The sequence below is a fragment of the Opisthocomus hoazin genome, chromosome 1 (genome assembly GCF_030867145.1).
Source record: "Opisthocomus hoazin isolate bOpiHoa1 chromosome 1, bOpiHoa1.hap1, whole genome shotgun sequence".
In the NCBI taxonomy this organism is placed as follows: Eukaryota; Metazoa; Chordata; class Aves; order Opisthocomiformes; family Opisthocomidae; genus Opisthocomus; species Opisthocomus hoazin.
The window spans coordinates 74,104,256-74,124,381 of record NC_134414.1 but is presented as its reverse complement, the minus strand read 5'-3'; the positions used below and the strand labels follow the sequence as shown (position 1 = coordinate 74,124,381).

The window sequence follows — 20,126 nt, the reverse complement described above, 5'->3', positions numbered from 1 at the left end:
TTCCAGAACTATCTCGCTTATCCCTTCAGAATCGGTGCACACCTTTCCATAGCAGGGTCATTGCTGGGGAAAGGTTTGATTACATTTGAACACGAGTGCAGACTTGCCCTAGACTGTACATGGGTGACTAATCTTTGAGGAGCTCAGTGCTCTCTGAAGGGAGGGCCGGTGTTTGAACAATTTTGGTTGTGCCTGGGATTGTGTTGAAAGTCCTCTACTCTTCCACCTTCCCCACCACATGGTTTGCTTGGGGACATGTATCCCTTTGGCTTCTGCGATGTGTTTTGCAGCCCTGCAACTCATTCAAATTTACTCCAAGTCTGATACTTGGGGAAAAAAAACCCTTGAGCCTGCTTCTCATCACACCAGCGTTTCCCACTGAATATGAATAGTGGCTGTACACATACCAGCCAGGGAACTGGGTTGTCCACTGCCAGAACCAGATGAACTTGTTGCCTGCCATCAGCACCCAGAAAATAAAGGATTGCTCCATCAGCATTGGAAGAGCATCATGAGGCTCTGTGTCGAGCCTATGTCATTCCACATCCACATGGATATGAGTTGGATCAGGAGCTGATGATGTGTAAAACTTGAGGAGAGGGAAAAATATGGTGTGTGTCAGTTCTGAATTGGCTCTTGTCAATGCAGAGGTCTTAATGGCTGTGCTGGCCCTCCTATAACCAACCGTACAGTTGCAATAGTAGACTTACCAGTACACTTCTGCTAGGGCGATGCAAGGCCTGAAAGGCACTGAAATTCGCTGTGGTGCTGCTGTTTCTAAAGCAGGAGAACATAAATGTTGCAAAAGCAGTGAATCTGGAGTAAAATACCCTTTTCTTCTTAGTGGTTTTGACTGATGCAAGACTCTTCACTGGTTCCCTGTCAGTTTTTGTGGGGCCTTGTAACTTCTGGATGGGACCCGTCTCCTCCAAGGTGGGATGGGTAGAAGTGAGTTACGAACTTTTAACATGGTGCTTTGAACTAATCTTTCCCTGGGCTTTGGACTGTTGTGCTTTCCGGTCATGAAAATCACATCCATCATTGACTGGCCTGAAAAAGAAAGCATAGAGATTTTCCCGAAAGCTTGGTTCTGTGTCAGCAGAAATTAGGAAGAACAGTCTTTTGAAATTAACATGTGAGAAATTGTGATCTAGACAGCTAGAGATTTTCATGCTCATCTAAGATGACAGATAGCCAGGTACTGTAAAAATAGGAAGAGTTAATGAAGACGTTTCTTTCTCTGAATGTTGTTCACCCTTCCTGTAAGCCTTGGCCTTTCCAGCCCATAGGGAAGTTTGACAATGCTTGCTCCCCTCCTAATTTCATGCCCTAGAACTCAGGAAGCTGGCCAGGCTTGGTACTGTCTTCTGGTAAATTCTTGCAATTTACACTCACCGCATGTCTTGAATATACAGACTTGTTAACGTACTTCAGCAAGATTCTTGTGTAATTAAGCAAGCACAGACACAAAATTGCTGGCCCTCAGTGATGCTGTCTATACTGGCAAGCGCACATGTACCTCTGCATAGATAGATATTTTTTTAACATTTTTCTTTTAGGAGTTAGAAGATGATAGTGCTTACTTAATTTTTTTACATTTTTTTGTAGACTTGTAGCTCGTCCTTTGTGTGCATGGCTGCTTTCCATAACTAGATACTGCTTGTAGATTCATATCCTTTATACGGCACCCTGATTGTTACTTCGATAAAGCTTCGTCTTTTAATGGGCAGTGGCCATGAACTGAGATGCAGAAAATCATTTGCAAAGAGCCTCGCAACATTACGCAATAACCACAAAGAGCATCAACATTTACTTTGCGTGTTTTTAAGGGCTTATACCAAGGCGGGCTGAAATTTAATGGAAAGATCAAAGTGACTAGACTTGGCTTTGGATCAAACCCTAATACAATTCATTTCTTACTGACTTTTGTTTCATATCAGAAAGTATTAAGGCACTTACCCTTATGATTTTAAGAGGCCTAATTTTACAGCATAGAGAGGATCAGAAGTGTTAACTTCTGTTCCAGAGCAGCTGACCGAATTGTACATGTGTGTTTTCTAAACTATCATAGGCAAAGCATATTCACTTTCACAGTCTTGCAAACGGGATAAAAAGTGGAGATGGTGCCAAATCTGCAAAGAAAATGTCATATGAAAGAGGATTTCATGCTTACTTTGGTATCAGCTATTGCACTGTTCTTTAACTGAACCTTACTTTCTAGGTATTCTGCTATAGAATTGCTATGGATTTTCCCAGATTTTCTGGTTATTAAAATTCAGCCCTTCAACTCCAGAGCTCTCTTTCCTAATGTTATTTTATCCTAGCTAGAGGAAAGTAGTTTGAGGGATAGATTTATTTTTAATGGACAAAACCTTCTTACTGTTAAGAATTTAAAGAATATTATACTTCTTCTGAACTTAGAAACCTCAGGTTGGTGAAGAAGAAGATGCTATTGCTTTCTTGTTTTAGTTGTTTTACTTCACCTTTCGAATAATGTTCCAGCTCTCCAAGGAACTCTACGATATTACTGTGCCTGTGCTCTTGGACCTTACGTTCCCATCCCGTGGGGATTTTGCACGTTTTGTTCATCTATAATAAGCCAGCATTAAAAAAATAAGCTCTGGGTGTAGAAACATACTTTGCCTCAGCCTTCTGGAATTACAGAGTGACCGTCTCCCAGCATATTTCCAGTTTCAAGACTTGTTTTCGAGATAGTCGCTTGTTGCATCATTGTAGTGAAAACTTTATCGATCTGTGAATGAGCCCGAAAGGTTGTTTTCATTTCATTCATCTCATGGGTTTTGATGTTTATCTTTGTGGTGGTATAATGATATAACACAAAGCTTAGCTAAAGTCTGGAAATTTGTTCCTCTTGGGTTCTCTTTGTTTCAGCTTCTCAGCCCTTGCTGCTTAGCGATGTTCCTTTCTTCTCTACAGGCTGGAGCTGGCTGGACTTACAAGCTTAATATTGCAGTAATTACTGTGGAATTCATTACAAGATGTTTAGTTTCAGAGCTTGGCTACTTAAAGAAAAGAGCAGTGAGTTTCCAGGCAGGGATCAGGTTCTGACAACTGCTTGCAGCAGGATTTAGCGAGGTTACACCTGTTTATCTGCTGCAAGCTGGTCTTTTTTTCTTTCTCTTGCTGCCATTTTCCCACGTCTTCAGTGATTCTCAGCCTTCTACACTGCGGTCCACTGGGACTGCCAGAGATGACTTTGTTGTTAGATGTTGTTTCTCGGATGACCCAAGTTTTCCTTGTAATCTGATTCCATCAAGGGAATGGTGCTAGGCCTCTGGGACTTTCGGGAATGGCTTGCATTGCACACACTTAAGGGAAGCCTGTTCAAAGCGACTTAAAAGCTTAAAAGTCTCAAAGCAATCACTAGTTGTCAGTCCTGGGCCCCAAAACAGGAGTTACTGAAGTGCTCAAGCTCTTTTGGGTGAGTCCGCTTGCTTTGTGCTCAGCTCTCCTGCTCGCCTCTCCTCCAGCTCGTAGCTTGTCTGTGCAAGCAGGACCACGATCCCGTGTGGGCACAGGGCACCAGTGTCAAATGGCACCCGATGCTTTCACTGCTGGGGCCTTCTCTTGTGTCTGTGTTGGATATGTGGAAGTCCACCTTCCCGACAGAGTGGTATGTTTCCATTTTCTGTCTACAAGAATGACAACAAATCACAAAATAACACTAGATTACTTCTGTATACTGTCCACACTCTTTGGAGACACTCCCCCCCCCCGAAAAAAAAACCCAAAAAAAACCCCAAAAAACAGAGGATATTACGAGAGGAATTGGGAAAATAAGTGGTACTGTGTATTTTCTGCCACCAGCTTGTTAGAGCTCCCGTTTCTTCCACAGGCTTTGCAGCAGTGAGAAGTATAAACACAGCTAGTCTCTTCCTTTTTCAGCACTGCTTAGACACAGTGTATGCCTGTGCTACTCAAATTCCTTGCCAGAGTTGCCAAGTGGCAAATCACGCCAGTGAACGGACGTTCATTCACTGGAAATTGCGTTGGCGCTGCAAAACTGTTTCCTATGGTCACGGAATTGCTGTCATTCAGGTGATTAACGATGTTATTAATCATTTGGCTTTGTAGTGGATCTGAGCCACTCTTTAGTCTCTGAAGAAGGGTGCAGGGGATATTCAATATAAATCTGAACTGTGCAATTCTCTCTTAAGGTACATGTCGTAAAGATGCCAGGGAATTAATTCCCTTGCTGCTTCTGACACAAACAGGATTTAATGTGAGCTGAGAAACTTCAGCTGATGTTCAGGGGTTTATTGTGTCAGGCAAGCCCGGAAATTTTCTCCGTGAGTGCTGTACATGCTGTTGACTGATGAAATATTTCACCCACTTCAACAGTGGGAGGCTGTTTAATTAAAGAGAATAGGTAGCACGTACTATATCAAACACTTAGTTTAATTCTGAAAACTTGGAAATGAGAATTAATAGATTCACGCAGAAGCGTGCTTACAGGGGATTAATGACTTTTGTTAAGCTGGTGATTATTCATTTCCATTTGAATACATTGCTCTGAGAATACGCTTGAGATCCAAAAAGATTAGAAAATGGGGGTGTGGGGGCTTTGGAAGGTGGGAAGGCCAGGACTGAAATGTGTTTCCCTCCGGTGGCATGAAATTAAAACCCCTTGGCTTACGCTTCAGGTAACTGTGGCACATGGCCCTGGGACTTTCTGCTCAGTTTTCAAGCATACCATAATAGTATAGGATAGGGCTTAAAGAAAGCAGTAAAAATAAATGTGTGAAATAATAAGAAAAGCCCTATTTCATGCCACTGGTTGGGCGGAAACACGGAGAAGATTTGCACGATGTTCGCGTGGGCTTCTGTGTCACCCAGCTCTCCCTGACATCCAGAGCCCTCCTACAGGCTGGCAGACTTGGATCAGACCTAGTTTACCCGGATTATCAGTGCAACCTCTTTTCTCATGTCTTGCTTCATCCAGGGTAAGAGAAACTGTCTCCCAGTTGTAGGACTGGGATTTAAAACAAATGGGCAGTAGTAAGAGGTGTAGGTAAGCCTTTTCTAAGGAGGTGCCCTGTAGAATAGTATTTGAAGAAAAACTGAGCATGGGGTGGAACAAGAGAAAGCTGAGGCACCCGAGTGTGAGGTTTAGATGTAGCAAGAAAGATCAGGGGGTGACAAGAAAGATCAGGAGGAGGAGGAGGAATGAGTCTCCACACAGAGAGGGGAGAGCATTTACTCAGATCTATTGATTGGCACTGGTACAATAGTAGTACTTTTCCCTTAAGCACAACTCTGCTGTCACTGCGGTTTGGTTACTAATGTCTCCTCCCAACAAAAGGAATTACTTTAATGCAGAGAGGTTTCTGTAAGCTGCAGGCATAACTGAGGCCATGCCATATTGTCAACCATGGTTATATAGATTATTTTTATTAGTGCATTTTTACGTCTTTATATTTTTCTCTCCTGAATGCTTCTGTTGATATTCAGACTTCCTCAGTAGTTACTGCTCACATTAAATGGAAGGAGGTGGGAAGAGTAAAAACCTGAATGATTATGATGGGAAGCTCCTTTCCCCCACTCCTGCAAAATCATTACTGACAACAGCTGAGATCAACATGGGGGATAACAGAAGGACAAACAAAGTACATGAGGGGTTAAAAAGACAATGTTATTGACTATAGAACAACATCTACCTCTCTCAAATACAATGCTGTCATCCACTAACCATCTATCTCCGTCCTGATTAAAGTTAGTGGGAGCCTTTCCATTAACTTAAAAGGATATTGGATCAGCCCCAGATCCTCCATGCTGGCTGCAACGGGCACAGTCTTTAAGCTCAGAGGTGAGCGGAAGGAATTTTATGACTGAAGAGTGTGTGTGAAATCCCAACGCTCTTGAATCCAGTGGTGAAACTCCCATTAACTTCGTTAGTGCTGGGATTTTGCCATGAGACTCAGCGTGAAGTGAAATCAATGCGGCAAGAGACAGTGGGGTGTTTGACAGAGATGCTCGCTATGTTGTTTTTTTATGGCTGGTTTTTTATGGCTGGAATGCCTAAGCGTAAACTATTTTTGCTCTTAAAGGTTTCATGCTGCCATTTCAGTGGCAAGAGGAGTGAACTGAGCCCGACTGCAGCTGCCTTTCTCGTGCGGGGAGAAATTCTGGCATGGCACCTGGCGTGGGCTTTCCTTCCAAAAATGCTCCCTTGGGAGTTTTCCACTTTCACCGGAGGTGACTGTATCTAATATGCAGCAGGTAACTGGAATGTAGTGCCCTTCCATCCAGCAGCAGAGACCATGCCCATAATCCATACACAGGAAAGCATAAAGCAAGAGTTAAAATAAAAATAAGAAATTTGGAAGAAAAGAAGCTTCTAAGAAAGTAATGAGCTGTGCCCATCCAGCTGTGCCATCTGCAGGGAAGTGATGTGTTTTTGAATCGAAGAGAGATATGTGTGTGTGTAAGAAGCAGGAAAAGAAGATTGCGAACATATGCGAATGGAAAGGATTTTCACCAAACTCTTCCCCCAATCTGAAAAGAAAGCTGTCCATTATAGTAATTGCCATGTAAGCCCCAGAAATATGCTGCAGTGTGAGGCCAGATCCCTCCCTGGAGGGCCTGCAGGCAGAGATGAATGTAAAAAGAAGGCACAGGAGTTCAGGGGCAGGTCAATACAATGATTTCAGTTTTTAAGCAACTAGTACAGGATTTTCCAGAAAGGGCTGAAAAGCTATTTCCCTTAAGTGGTTGAACTCCAAACCCCAAGGGCTCTTAAAACCCCAGTTGCTTTCAAAAATGTTTGTAGTTATCAATATCTAATCCTGGCCTGCTGCCCAACCTTGGGCCGTCTTTGAAGTATCGCTACCGAGAGCTGCTGTGCGCTCCTCCGCTGCCCTGGCCTGCTCCCTAAGCACGCTCCAAAATGGAAGCGTTTGTTGTAAGCACGGGCCTCACCTTTTATTTCTACGTGTTGTCAAGTGGTGTTAGCAGTACCTTCCTCAAAAGAGATGGGGATGATAATAATGAGATCCCTAAAATAGGAAGCCACTGGCTGGAGGCTCCCTCCGTACCCACCAAAGATCTTTGTCCTTAGACCTAGATGCTCCATGGTAGTGCCTGTGTTTAGACAGGCTGCCTGCGAGTCTGACTTCTCCTGGGGTTAAATGGTTCATCCCTTCAAACACTATTTTACTGGTAATGCCAGCGTGTCATTCATGTAGAGAATCATTAAAAGGAGAACATTTTTCCCCTCTCCTTTTCCGCGTGGTAAAGCTAGATGTGGTCCCTCGTTGGTTCCCCCCCCATCCATTTCTGTTCCTGGAGCGTCCGGCGTGCATGACTTCATCTGCTCGATTATCTCCAGCCTTGGGAATGCTGGCTTCGTCTCCGGAACCAGCAGAATGTGCTGAGCAAACACCGCTCCTCGTCGGGCTGCATCAGGGCTGGCGGTTAAAGCCTCCCGTGCAAGAAAGCTTCCTCGGAGCTGCTTTTAGGTGAGATCATCTTTAATGAAACGGGGTTGTCTTACTTGGTGAGCTGGATTGAACACGAGGGCAGTACTGCGGCCAAATCGAAGAGCTGTTGTGTCCGAGTGTTTGTGTAGCTTTCTAGGACTGCGTTTTTGCACAGAAGTGGGCATGCATTCTTCGCTACGTTGCCGTTCTGTCTTTCATACTGACTGCGTGGTTTCTGTCATTGGAAGTGGTTCTGGTAGATTCTGCAATGGGTTTTTAAAATGTTGCTGGGGGTGGGGGTGGTTTTTCTCTGAGAGGGACGAAGAGCTGCATCTCTGACGATGCAAACTTCTCCTGAAGCAGAGCTGCGTTGTTCACTCAGGTCTGTCTGGCTGTAGACCGTTGCTGTTGTGCATCGAGCAGCTGGGGGAAGCAGCAGTAATGGCAAGGGAAGGGCTGCTGACAGGCATCTAGTGGGGGCCGTTCCACAAGTGCAGGAGCACTGCGTGCAACGGCTCCGGCTTGTTGAAGGGCGTGTTTGCTGCCACAGCTGTTCTGACGTGCCGTCTCCTGAAAGAAACAACAGGAAATTAGGATGGGTTAGATATTACTGGGATACTAAGAAGAGGTATTAGGTTTCTATATTAGCTGATAGTATCTAGGCTATGCAAATACAGTCTTTATGGTCTGCAAATATCTCCTTCTGCCCTCCACGAGGAAGATAATTTTTTACAGCTTGCTCAAAACTTCGCAGAAGATCAAGCTGCAGCGTTACATTGATCCAGTGGGGGGGGAGCTGAAAAGAAAAGGATAATTTGAGTTGTGTGCCCTGACCCCCAGCCTGTGTGGGGGAGGCACATAGTAACATCTTGAGTTTCCTCCCTGAATATTTAAGAAATGTGGGCCTGCCACTGTTTGTGCATGGCAGAGGCAAATAATGCAGATGGCAATTACAACTGCTGTTCAAATCCTACTCAAGCATGTGCTTATTAGTCTGAACAGTGTCAAGGTCCCAGCTCTCTGCCTGTCAGACAGTCCGGCCCCTGCAGGTTTAGGAGCTGCCGGTGCATGTGAGGACATTTGCTGGTTTCTGTCACTGTGCTTGTGCTGTGTGTGTGAAGTTGAGCGTTACCCCAGTGTTTTGGTGATCGCTTCCAGCATGACTTTTGGGGGGGGAATAAATAAATCAATCTGGTCAAATTAGGAAGTGATCCAAGGTGTTGCTCATAACCCACAGTGAGTAGAACAAATCTTTTATTTTATTCTAGTTTAGAAGATGTTTAACTCTTTGGCGTGAAGGCCTCTATACTTCCTCCTAGTCCATTGTGCAAGCATCAAAGAAATTGTTCTAGCTCAGGTGTTCTAGAAGAGAAGTTATTCTCACGGAGCTGAGCGGATGAGCTTGTGCAGAGCTGAAACTGGCTTCCAGGAGCTTTTCAGGTGGAAGAGCTTTGAAAGTTCAGCCTGGAGACTGGCTCAGTTTTGATGGTTTCTATTGAGATTGGTGTTCAAGCCAGTGCTAATGCACCGAGTTTTGCATGGCCTAGCAAACAGAAGATGTAGCTCTATCACAAGATGAAATTGAAGTATTTTCCATTGAGACAGCAGCTAGAAATGGTTATGCAGGACGTCTGCTGACTATGAACATTTTAGAATCATTAAATCCAAGAAATCCGTATCTGAGAATTTTGAAAGAGCTGGAGAGAGGAGCTCTGACCTCTATATGTTGGTTTTTAGTCAGTGAGTGGAAAAAAGTGCATTGTTAACATGCTATGAAAATGGAGTGCTGGTGGTAAATATAGGTCTGTCAGCTTGACGTTGATCCAGAGGAAAATAATGGAACAACTGAAATAGGACTCCTTTAATAACGAATTAAGGGAGGACCACTTTGTTAACGTCCATCTACCTGAGCCTAAGGAAAACAGATCTTGTCAAATCAGCCTGATGTATTTTACTTCACCGAGATTACAAGCTTGCCTGATAAAAGATGCAGTAGTCTTCCGAGTGGGCCTCCTTCACATCTTGATCCAGAGATAAAATGAGCGATGTCCAGCAGAAAATGCTTTTGACACTGACAGACCTCCAAATGGAGATGGATGGAGGGAATCGTCTCTGAGCTGGTGCGTGTATAGCGGGGTTCCTTGGGGATCGTTTGCTGGCCTTTCACTGTTTAACACTTGCATCAGTAGCTTGCTAGAAAACGTAAAATCATTACTGACAACGTTTGCAGATGTGCATGCAGACTGGCGACTGCTGAGGTGATGAATAAGTCAGCTCACTGGAAGAGCCATCTGCATTATTTGATAAACTGGGAGAATGTAAGAAACGCTCGTTTATTATTTACCCGGCACAGGGCCTTGTATTTAGAGCTCGGGGCAGCAGGTCTTGCCAGGGCCCGAGGCTTCAGTCCCACAGAGCAGCGGCTGAGAGTCCCCGACGGATGGGAAAGGGAGGGTAAATCCCGACACTCTGCCAGGGTGTGGGGTTTGATAAGGCACCGTTGTGGATGTGGAAGGAAACGTTAGAAAACTGAACACAGTATTGGGAAAAAGGAAGTGGATTGTTTACAAAATCACTGTATGTTGGACAAAATCCACTTTTGTGCAGAGGGCTAGCACCGATGATATCAAGGCTTGGAATCAGATTTTCATCTCGGGCTGCCTTTCAGTGCAGGGGTGGAGTTTACCCTTCGAGCCTCTGTCTGTAATTGTGCTACATCAGGATTTAAATTCTGTATTTGCTGTTTTCCTGGCAAACATTTAGGTAAATGTTGCATAAAGTAGACATTTATTTTTAATAGCATTGACATTTATCTTGCTTTTCTCCTGACATTTTTTAGCATCTTCACAGATATCTGTATAACTATTTCTGTTCTAAAATTTGCACTAATTAATTGCTTTTCTGTGTGTCTGTGGGAGCAGCTATCAGCGAAGAGAAAGGGAGGCACTGCAGTTACACATCTTTTGATTAAAGATAAATTGAAATAATTAAAGATGTGGTATTTAATGTAGATGCTTTAGGGCTGATAACCAACATCCTGATGCCGGCTGAGAAATAGCTTACTCCACAAATAATCTCTGTTCTAGTAACTTCTGCAGTGACCAAGGCTAGCATTGGAATGTGGCCTGCGGTAATTACTGTTTTGAGACAAAGGGGATGCTTTCTGTTCACCCAGAAATAAATCACTTTGATTGCTCTTCTCCTATGGTAGAGCACCGTATGTATAATTTAAGATGTACAACTCGGCAGCAAAGCCTTTTAGAACTGGATCATCCCAGCAGCCAGCAGTGAGAGAGCTAATGCAAGTGATGGGTGAGTGGATAAACACCGACGATTTCGGGAGCCGGCTCGTGTCGGGGAAGCTGCGCGGTGCTTGGGCAGCCGAGCGCGCCGTACGCCTTTCAGTCATCGGTATCGACCCTTCCAGCGGTGAGACCCAGCTTGCCCAGGCGTGGCCGAGCTGCAGGGACGTCTCGGGGTTTTGCTCTTCGGGGGATTGCCTGAGCGCTGAGTGGAGCTGCAGGCGTGTCGAGAACCAGTCCGTCCTGTCAAGTGCTAATAACAGGAATTAAATCATTCTGTGAGCACGTTTTGGGAGTGTAAACACGCGTAATCAGTTCAGCGACCCTTAACAGGCCATTGTGTGAGGACTCTGGAGAGTCTCGAAGCTTTTGGAGAGCGAGGCAAGGGAGAGCATCCCCTTTGAGACCGTATTTGCTGAAAGCGCGGGGCTTTCTCGTAGCCGTGCGTGGAGCCGCTGCGTGCACAGCCAGGGGTGACCTCACGAACGCAGGGCTGTTGGATGAGCGAGTAACCAGCCACTTGGGAAGGGTTTCTAAAAACAGCTCTTTCTAATTATTTAGCGAGCACTCAAAGCATACAGTCGAAGGCAGAAATTGCTGATGTGCTTGTATCAATTTCCTTTCGATGATTGTCTCTTCTTTCTTTAGTCTGGCATCTCAGATGCTTTGGGAGGTCTGGGATCTCACTGATTCCATCTCCTCCCCAGGTTGCAAACTCAGCCTTGCTCCCTCTGTCTCCCATCCTGCTCTAAAGTCTCTAAAGCATTAACCAACCCAGCTGCTAAACAGCCCCTTCTCACGGTGCTACAAAAGCACGTCTCGCTCTGCATACCCCAAGCTGCTGTACCAGAGGCATGGCAAGAACTGGAAGAACTGCTGCGGCATCCCACTGGCATCGTGCAGGGCATCCCACTGGCGTCGTGCAGGGCAGCCCACCCAAGCAGGCCGCTGTTCGTGCTCCATGTCATCCCAGCGCTGGCTGAGAGGAGAGGTGAGCAGCGAGCATCAAGGTTCTCGTGCATCTGGCGAGGTGGCATCAGCCAAAGTTCATGAACATGGACTTGATACCTGGTTTTCTCTTCTGGCTCAGCTGAAAGGCTGGCTTGGGAGGTTTAGTAAAACGTGTTAAGCGGGCACCCAGCACCTGCCAGGGGTGAGGTTGCTTCATTGTCTCCCACGTGTTTGTCTGAAAAAGGAAATACATGTAGTTTGCATGTCTAATGCAACTCGAAGAGCCAGAAAAAGACCAAAAAAGGGTGTCTTTCTGTTCCATTTCTGGAGCCATTCTACTTTTTGTGTAAAATCAGCATTGTGATTGAGGCATTCTTATTGTAATTTTGCAGATACGTGTTTGTAAAGTGAGGCACTGCCATGTGGCATTCTTACACCCCCCTTTTTTTCCCCATCTTTATAAAATTTTATGCTCTCAGTTCTGAAGTAAATTAAAGGTTTCAGATTGACAATTCCAGATGTAGATGCTGTCTGTTCATAAAGCAGGCGCTGTACAGTAGCACAATTCAACTGCCAGTTTAATTTTGCTTAGGCACCTCTGATCTGATCCGAAGAAACCTTCGTGCCAATGGAGGAAGTTAGCAATTGTGTTTTCAGTACAAGCATGAACTTTTATGATGCAGAAGTTATGCAGCTGACTGCAATGAACTTGGTGGTATTGCTGCTCTTCCATCCCTGTCCTCACTTGCTGGTTATAAAAACCAGCCTCTTCACCTCTGTTCATAGCAAGTTTCCTGCTTTCTGGATCTGCCGGACTTCAGAAATGTGTTTGCTGAGAAAAATATCTGTTGTCTTATTCGTAAGTCTTGTGCATTTTCTTGTAATTTGCATTTAAAAAAAAAAGAAAAGGGGGAAAAGGGTGAGGGGGGAAGCTTGTATCCTAACATCCTAACAGAGAGGCTGTTTAAGTAGTGAGTGCAACTCAGAGGCTAAACCAAACTTTTTCCTGTTGAATCACTCCGTGGGTGGTGCTGCTTCTGTACAAGCACAAGGTGCCCTTAGTATGTTTATAATTCAAAATTATTTCCAGCAATGTAAGTGCAGATGGAGCCAATAATCAGAGCTTATTTCTAGGCTCATTCTTCCTTCTCATGGAGGAAAAAAATCTTTCTGATGCCCGTTTGAAGCTGAGCACGATGCAAAAATCAGGCAGGACTTTCATCTTCCTCTATCCTGATGCTCGCTGGCTTCTCTGTTGAAACACGGGGACCATGGTGTGTGGCCAGCATGTGGATCGAGACTGCTACACGCAGGGCCGGGGACAGACCGCAGCCATCGCTTCTGTGCGGGACCCTGAGAAATGGCTCATCCCAGCCGCAGCGCGCGGGACAGGGTCTGTGCGGGTCTGTGCCCGGCCCCACGGCAGGGCTGCGTCCCCATCTTGCACCGGTCCCAGGCGGGAGCGGGTGTGGGGGCTGCCCCTCGCATGGGCACAAGATGTACGGCCCTCGCCTGTGCCTCTTGCTGTCAAAACCCGGGGGAGGTTTCTTTTCCAGAAGCCTAATGTTTCAGTCTCATCTAATTGAGTATTACTCCGAAACAAAATGACGTTTAAAAATCAATGTTCCTCTGTATGCAGCTCTTCTCTCTCGCCGCTCTCACAGCGATCGAGGCACGGAGCTGAACTACAAGCCCTGCAACAGCTGGGCAACAACTGGCAACAGGGCACATTCGTGAGGGGCCAAAACTGGGTCTAGACCGGGGAGAACCATCTCCTTTGAAGAAATCTGACAGCTCAGACGGGCACAGTTTCTCTAGGGTGGTCAGCCACCGGTGGGATGCTCTCTGCACCCCTCCTCCCTCTGCCAGGCACAGTCTGTCCCTCTGTCCCGGCCGCTGGAAACGCGCGCGGGGCTGCTTGAACAAAGGTCTGCCTGTGCCGCTGGGGCAGGGAGGAGCGCTCGCTCTTGGGTGGAAACAGCAACGGATTTTTTTAGTTTTTAACCAAATGATTTGAGTAGATCAGATGGTAACTGTGTGCTGTCTTCTGGGTCATTTAAAACCGAATTAATGGAGCACACTTGTATGCCGAGGCGTAGGGAGGCAACTAAACCCTTCTTCCCCGGTCTCAGGGGAGTTGCTTTTCCCCTGCAGCGTGTGAGGACTCACGCGTGCCTAAAATGTCATGTGTCAGAGAGATTTTATTTTAATAGGGACCAGGCTAAGCCAGCAGCATAACAAGTTGTTTCTCAGGCGTTTCTGCTCATCTAGGGATGATCTTTAGTAAAAAGCTGGGGTTGGAATGACACGTAGGAAACCACTCGACTAAGGCTGGACTGAAGAGTCTGGCCTAGCCCTTCTGCATTCAAAGCTAGTTCTGCTCTTGCTTTTTAGGATTAGTGTCTGGCAGAAATTCAGGCTGGGTGTAGCAACGCTGCTGCTTGCAGCTGGAGGTGCACCCATCAGTGGCTGTTGGGTCACTGGAGAAGCTGGAAGGTTGCTTCAGGTAACCGCCTGGGTGCAGCCTTTTTGAGAAACTGCTGCTGGGATTGCCCTCAACCCGAAAGCCGGTTAAAGTCAGTGGCAGTCTGCCGAACAGTGATTCCTGCTCATTGGCATAAAGTCTAAAATGACAGGACAGAAAATGTTATTGTTTTCCAGTTCTCCATAAGCAGGTTCTTCTGCCCAGAGTAACTCCCCTCTGGGGGTGGGGGTGAGTGGAAGTTAGTTATAGGGAGTTCCAAGAGAAGGCAAAAAAAAAAAAGCGATTTCATTATAAAGTAAGTGTTTATGTTGCAGAAATAACTAATGCGTTTTGAGCAATACTGATTTGAGGATATAAAATAGAGAAATGAAATATTTTATGCATGGAAAATATTTTTGGTAGATTCTGAATACTAGATTTTATGCTGGAGTAAATTTGTACCATTAATTCTGTCCAGAAAAATGCGATTTTTGTAATGGAAACAGTAGCAGGGCATTGTCTAGAGAGACGTGATGAAAGAGGGGCTTTCTCTCACCCTGCATTTACACCCAGAAAATTTTGGTTTTTCCTATTAGTATCTGGAGCAAAACTGCAAAAGTTTTTAATGCATACTCTGGATGCTGCTTTGCACTGTACTGCACAGAGTAGGGGCAGCTGACTGAAATAGACTGATGGGGAAAGCATAAAACTTATTGTACAAAGAGAGATTGTTTAGATATCTTTATTTAGCAAGTGAAGTACATTGCAAATAGGAAGGAGAAAAATGGAGATTCAGCTGTGTTTACGAAGGCAACACAAATTTTCCTGAAGTGAGGCCAACTTTGATATGAGCTATTAAGTTTTGCTTGATTTTTGCAGGGCTAATTCTGAGCAGGATTTGAATGTCATGTTTTTGAGTGAGGGCATAAGCAACTTACTTTCAGTTCATGTTAGCTATGCATCCGTGCTGCTGAAAAGTGACCATTGGTCTGGAGCTTGCAGACCTGTAACGTGGCTGAGATAGCGGCGCGACCTCAAACGGGTTGTGCCCTGAGCCCTGTACGCTTTTGGGAAGAGCTGGGATCCCCATGGCATCAAAACAGGTTCTTGATACTGGTGCCAAGGGCATTGTTTGGATCTTGTATTTTTTGCCCTTCTCTTCTTCCATCCCAGCAAACATTTTCCTTGTGGCTTTGATCCAACAAGCCGTTTAACTGCGTGCAGGTGCAGGCACAGGATGGGACCTACTAGCATGTCTCATTGTGTGCTGAACTGTATTTTCAGTTAAAAACAAACTACAAGGCTGTCTCTGCTCTCACTTGCCCCTGCCAGCCCCAGCCTTTGTTCGTGCTGAGCACGAACACCTTTCCAGAATACCAAGCTCCGGGTGGCAAACCAGAAAGTACCAAATTAAGGTGCAAGTCCCTACGTTGCTCTCTCTGACCTCCAAAGATGGGTATAACAGCTGGGAATTACCTGCGCTGCTTTGGCTGTGTCCACTAGAGCAGCTTTGCTGGGTACTTGCTGTGGCAGCTGGGCTGTCCCTGGGTCTCCTGCTCCATGAACGCTGTTGTCTGAGCACAGGTTGGCTGGTCACGCAAGGCCACCCACAACATGTGCACCATCAGTGATCCACGCTGTGCAAGTTGTCGGTGGCAGGCACAGGTGGTGGTGTCCTGGAGACTGCCATGCATGGAGCACTAGAGAAGGGTGAACATTTTTCCACAGGGTTTCCTAAGAATCACGTTTTTTTCCTGTTGCTCAGGCACAGCTATTAGCTGGTGGCTTCGATTCCTTTAAACCTATGAGAGATGTCAAGTCTATTTCTCCCTCCATCCTGCCTCAGCTAAGTGCCAGGCATGAGTGTCAGTACCTGAGTGTCCTTTCTCAACCCACTAGGCCACTCATGCTCCTGACCCATTGACCCTTAGCTTGAGAGTCTTGCTTCTTGGCCCTTTTGCTGCAGGTGTAGGCGAGATGTAGCTCTGAAGGGTCTCCTGTATATCACACCTGCTCTAATCACTACCCTTTCCCATTAACAGGAGCCCTTGGCTGCCTTCTTCCCCACTGATTCCTCTCCTCATAATTTCACCTTTCCTATTATTCCCCAATTTCTCCTTAATCCAAGTTTTTCTTCCAGGAAGAATTTATTTAGCTTCAAGTGCTTTTGGGATTTCTTGCTGTACTCAGATTGCAGTGCCTCACAGTGATTTCTGCCCCTCCCCATCACCTTCCCAGCAGAGCCAGGCTGTAAGAGTATATCATTACTGTACTGCCTTCCACTCCCTGGTTGAAGAACACATTTAGTAGGTATTGTTCAGGTTTTGGGGCTAGTGAACCCTCCCACTGATTCTGTTGAGCAAAAGAGAAAAACTGAAGGCTAGAAATTTTCTTGACTTGCCCAAGCATGGATACAGTGACCTGTTTGGCTGAACCTGTTGCACGTATGACTGCCCGCTGAAGAGCTCAATTATTGTGGTAATACAGTGTTGAATTGGCCAGGACCAAGGAGGGACTTACTTGGTGCCACTTAAGTGGAAATGTCAACAGGCTTGCAAGTATGAAGTTATGACCAGAATCTGCTCATGAGCAAGTTCTGGTAGACTTCTATCCACCTTAAGTAAACGATGGATTTGTCTGCAGATCATATCCCCTGGTTTGCACAGCCAAGAAGCGTCAGTCCCATGGAGTTATTTATGGTGTCTACCTCACATCAATGATATTTTCCTCTTTTGGAGTGCTGTGAGCAATCATTGGGTACAGCCAAGTTTGTGAGATCTGGGTGGGAGTTTTATTTCAAAGGACTTCTACGAAACATCTAAATAAGGTTTGATTTGAACGCTTAAGAGGAAAATACAAGAAATGGGCGTGATCCAACTCCCACTGACTTGGAGAGAAAAACATCTACTGACATCTCTTGACACATGGACTTGACTGAGGCTTAACCAAGGACACTAAGCCATGGGCCCAGATGAAGAAGTTCCCAGAGAAGTCTTTTTGCAGCCTGTCCTTTCCTCTGGCAGCCCCAAGCTGATGGAAGCTCTGAGCTCTAAGCTAAGAAGTTCCTCTCCCAACCCAAACCCTAACCCTAGGCATGGGCTGACCCCTTTTCCAAGGACCACGGGCTGCAGCAAAAATCAACAAGCTATCAGGGGAGAAATATTTTTGCAGCCTCCCTTTTCAGCCACAACCAAACGGAGTTCGAGTATTTTCCCTCTTCCAACCCTAAGCACTGGCCTTGGCTGAACTATCACAAAGTAAAACAAGCCACACCAATGATGAAGTTTTCAGAGGAAAAATCCTGAGGAAGCCAGTCCCTCCCTCTGAGGGAGCTCCTTGGCAGATTCACATCACGGGGAGCTCCAGGCTTTGACATTCTCCCGAACCGAGCCCTAAACCCTGTGTGTGAGCTGAGCATTTGCCAGAGACCAAGCCATGGCCAAGATAAAGAAGTTATGAGGAGAGAAGGCTCTTTGCAGCCTCTCCTTTCCTTTGGCAGGGCATTACCAACCCCATGCCAGCTGGAGCTGTAGGACCTGTAATTGTCTTCACTGTAACCTTAAGTCAAGGTGTGGGCCGCTCTATAGGTAAGAACACTCAGATGTGGCTGAGATGAAAAATTTAGCGGGGGGGTAAGTTTACTGCTATTCATTCCAGCCTTTTCCAAACCTTTTGCAGACTCAAGCCAGCTGGAGCTCTAGACTTTGTCCTTCTTCCATCCCTAGCCCTAAAGCCTGATCACAGCTGATCTTTAGCTATGCACCCGGAGCAATAGGCTGGATGAAAAAGTGATCAGAGGAGAAATCTTTGTGGCCCACGCTTTCATTCAGAAGCCCCTCACCAGTGCCAAGCTAACTGGTGATTTAGGCTTTGTCCCTTTCCCAACACTAGACCCACCTCTAACACTGTGTATGGGATGAACCCGTTACCGAGGTCCCAGAGCCCAGATGAAGCAGTTGTCAAAGGAATGATCTTTTAGGAGACTGCTACTTCTTTTGGCAGCCTGTGGGAAACACAACATCAGCTGAAGCTTCAAGGCTTCTCTCCCGCCTAAAGCAAAATCCTGACCTTGAGTTAACTATAGCTAAGGACAGCCAGCACCCGTCCTGACGAAGGTGTCAGAGGAACAATCTTTGGGGTAACCCAGACCTTAACCCTAACACTAAGCATGGAATGAGCCCTGGGCCAGTACCCCCAGCCATCATTTAAATGAAAAAGTTGATGGGGAGAAACATTTTTGCTGCAGCCTCCTTACTTTGGAAGCCCCTTGGCAGCCCCATGCCAACCGATGTTCCTCTCCCACCTCTCTCCCTGTTCCTGTCACAACCCTAACCCTACCCCAGACTCTTGCCTCAGCTCATCTACAGCCAAAGCCTTGCAGCCGTGGCCCAGAGGAAAAAGTCAGGGGATACGTTTGTGGGTTTTTTCCAGCCTTTTCAGACATTGTGTTGGCAGTCCTATGCCAAGTGGAGCTTTAGGCAAAAATCCAATCCCAACCATTATTGTTACTGTAACCTGAATTTTAACTTTAGACCTAAACTGAGTTATTTCAGTGCTGAGATGTTGACAATCTCTAGCCTTCTTTCTAGCTGTAGTGCCTCACTTTTACTCTTAAGGCCTGTGTTCCTTTTGACTCTTTTTAAGTGTTACAGCCAGGAACAGCACAATTAAAGATTAACAGAGCCAGGTGTTGCTAGTGTGTTTGTGAGCAGTATTTAGGGTTCCTCCTCTCTAGTGAAATTAAAAAAAAAAAAAAATCCTTTTGCCAGGTAGCACTGTTGTGTCTGTGATTAATTACGGGGCGGGTGGAAGACCGATGACATCCTTGTGTAATGGGTGCATTTGTCCACTAACGTATGTGGACTGGTACGGCTGTGGGATGAAGTGGTGATAACATGGACTCCAGAAACCGAGTATCTTCCTGCCCGTTCTGGTGCAGGCGAAGCACCGTTTCCCCCCACCTCCAAGACTCTCCCCTGGCATCCAGCTGGGCAGAACAGAAGGATCAAACCAACTCCCTGTTCTTGCTGTTCCTGCCAACAGAGCTGAGAGGAAGACCGGGTGTTTATTTTCATGTAGTGTCTCCCACCCATCAGCTGGAGCAAGCCGTGGATCCCTGGCATCTGAATCCTGCAAGCAATTTCCATTTCCCCTCTCTTCAACTCTATGTGCCCATGCTGGAAAGCAACTTAATAATAATAATAAAATGAAAGACTTCTCATAGTAGGAGAGATTATTTTCTGTAGCTCCTGGTACAACATGTTCCAATATGTTCAAGTCACAGGAATCCAGCTGGGTGCCTCTGATCTGCTCTGTTGTGCTTCAGCACTGGGAAGGCTGAGGCCTCCACCTCCAGGGCATGTACAGGAGCCTCAATACCCATCTGCCTCAGAACTATAGACACCATGTCCACGTGAGAAGGCTCACAGCGTGTGACACCAGTGGCTCGTTCTCAAACACCCACCAAAATCACCCCCGTGCCCATAGACTGCTGGGCTGTGGAGGGGTCTGGGCTGTTTTGAGGTGGAGCGTGCTGGTAGGCAGAAGCTGTCTGCCCCAGCAGGTCTGCTTGTGAGCTGTCATCTCTGCCAGCTCGTGAGACTGCTGCTTTCCTCCACGCTGTGCCCTGCAACCAGAGAGCTCCTCTCCTGTGCAAGCAAATGGCAAAACCTTATGCACCTCTGCAAGCAATGTCGTATATTCCCAGGCTCAGACTCTGGGGCCGTGAGGGGATACCTGTCATCCTGAATAAAGAGACCCGGGGAGATGGTGTTGGGTAGCCAGAAGGAGAAAGCCAGCAGTAAGAGAAATATTTTCCATCAGGAAAAGGAATGAGCCATGTGTCTGGAAAATCGAACAGTGAATGTCAGCAAATCCTCGCCCTGTGATGTGCCCTCTGGTGATCTGCATTTCAGATGGCCCCGAATGAGGGTTATCATCTCCTGTACCTTCTCGGATCCTTAGCCACAC

At 46.1% G+C, this 20,126-nt stretch overlaps 1 protein-coding gene across 1 annotated transcript in view; it reads left to right on the top strand.

Annotated features, from left to right (window-relative positions):
- Positions 1–7,406: 7,406 nt before the first annotated feature.
- The window catches only part of ECRG4 (ECRG4 augurin precursor), a 58,471-nt gene continuing 45,751 nt past the window's right edge, over positions 7,407–20,126 (top strand). The window contains exon 1 of the mRNA XM_075437558.1: positions 7,407–7,478. The gene's annotated coding sequence lies outside the window, so the exon portion shown is untranslated. The remainder of the gene's footprint in view (positions 7,479–20,126) is intronic.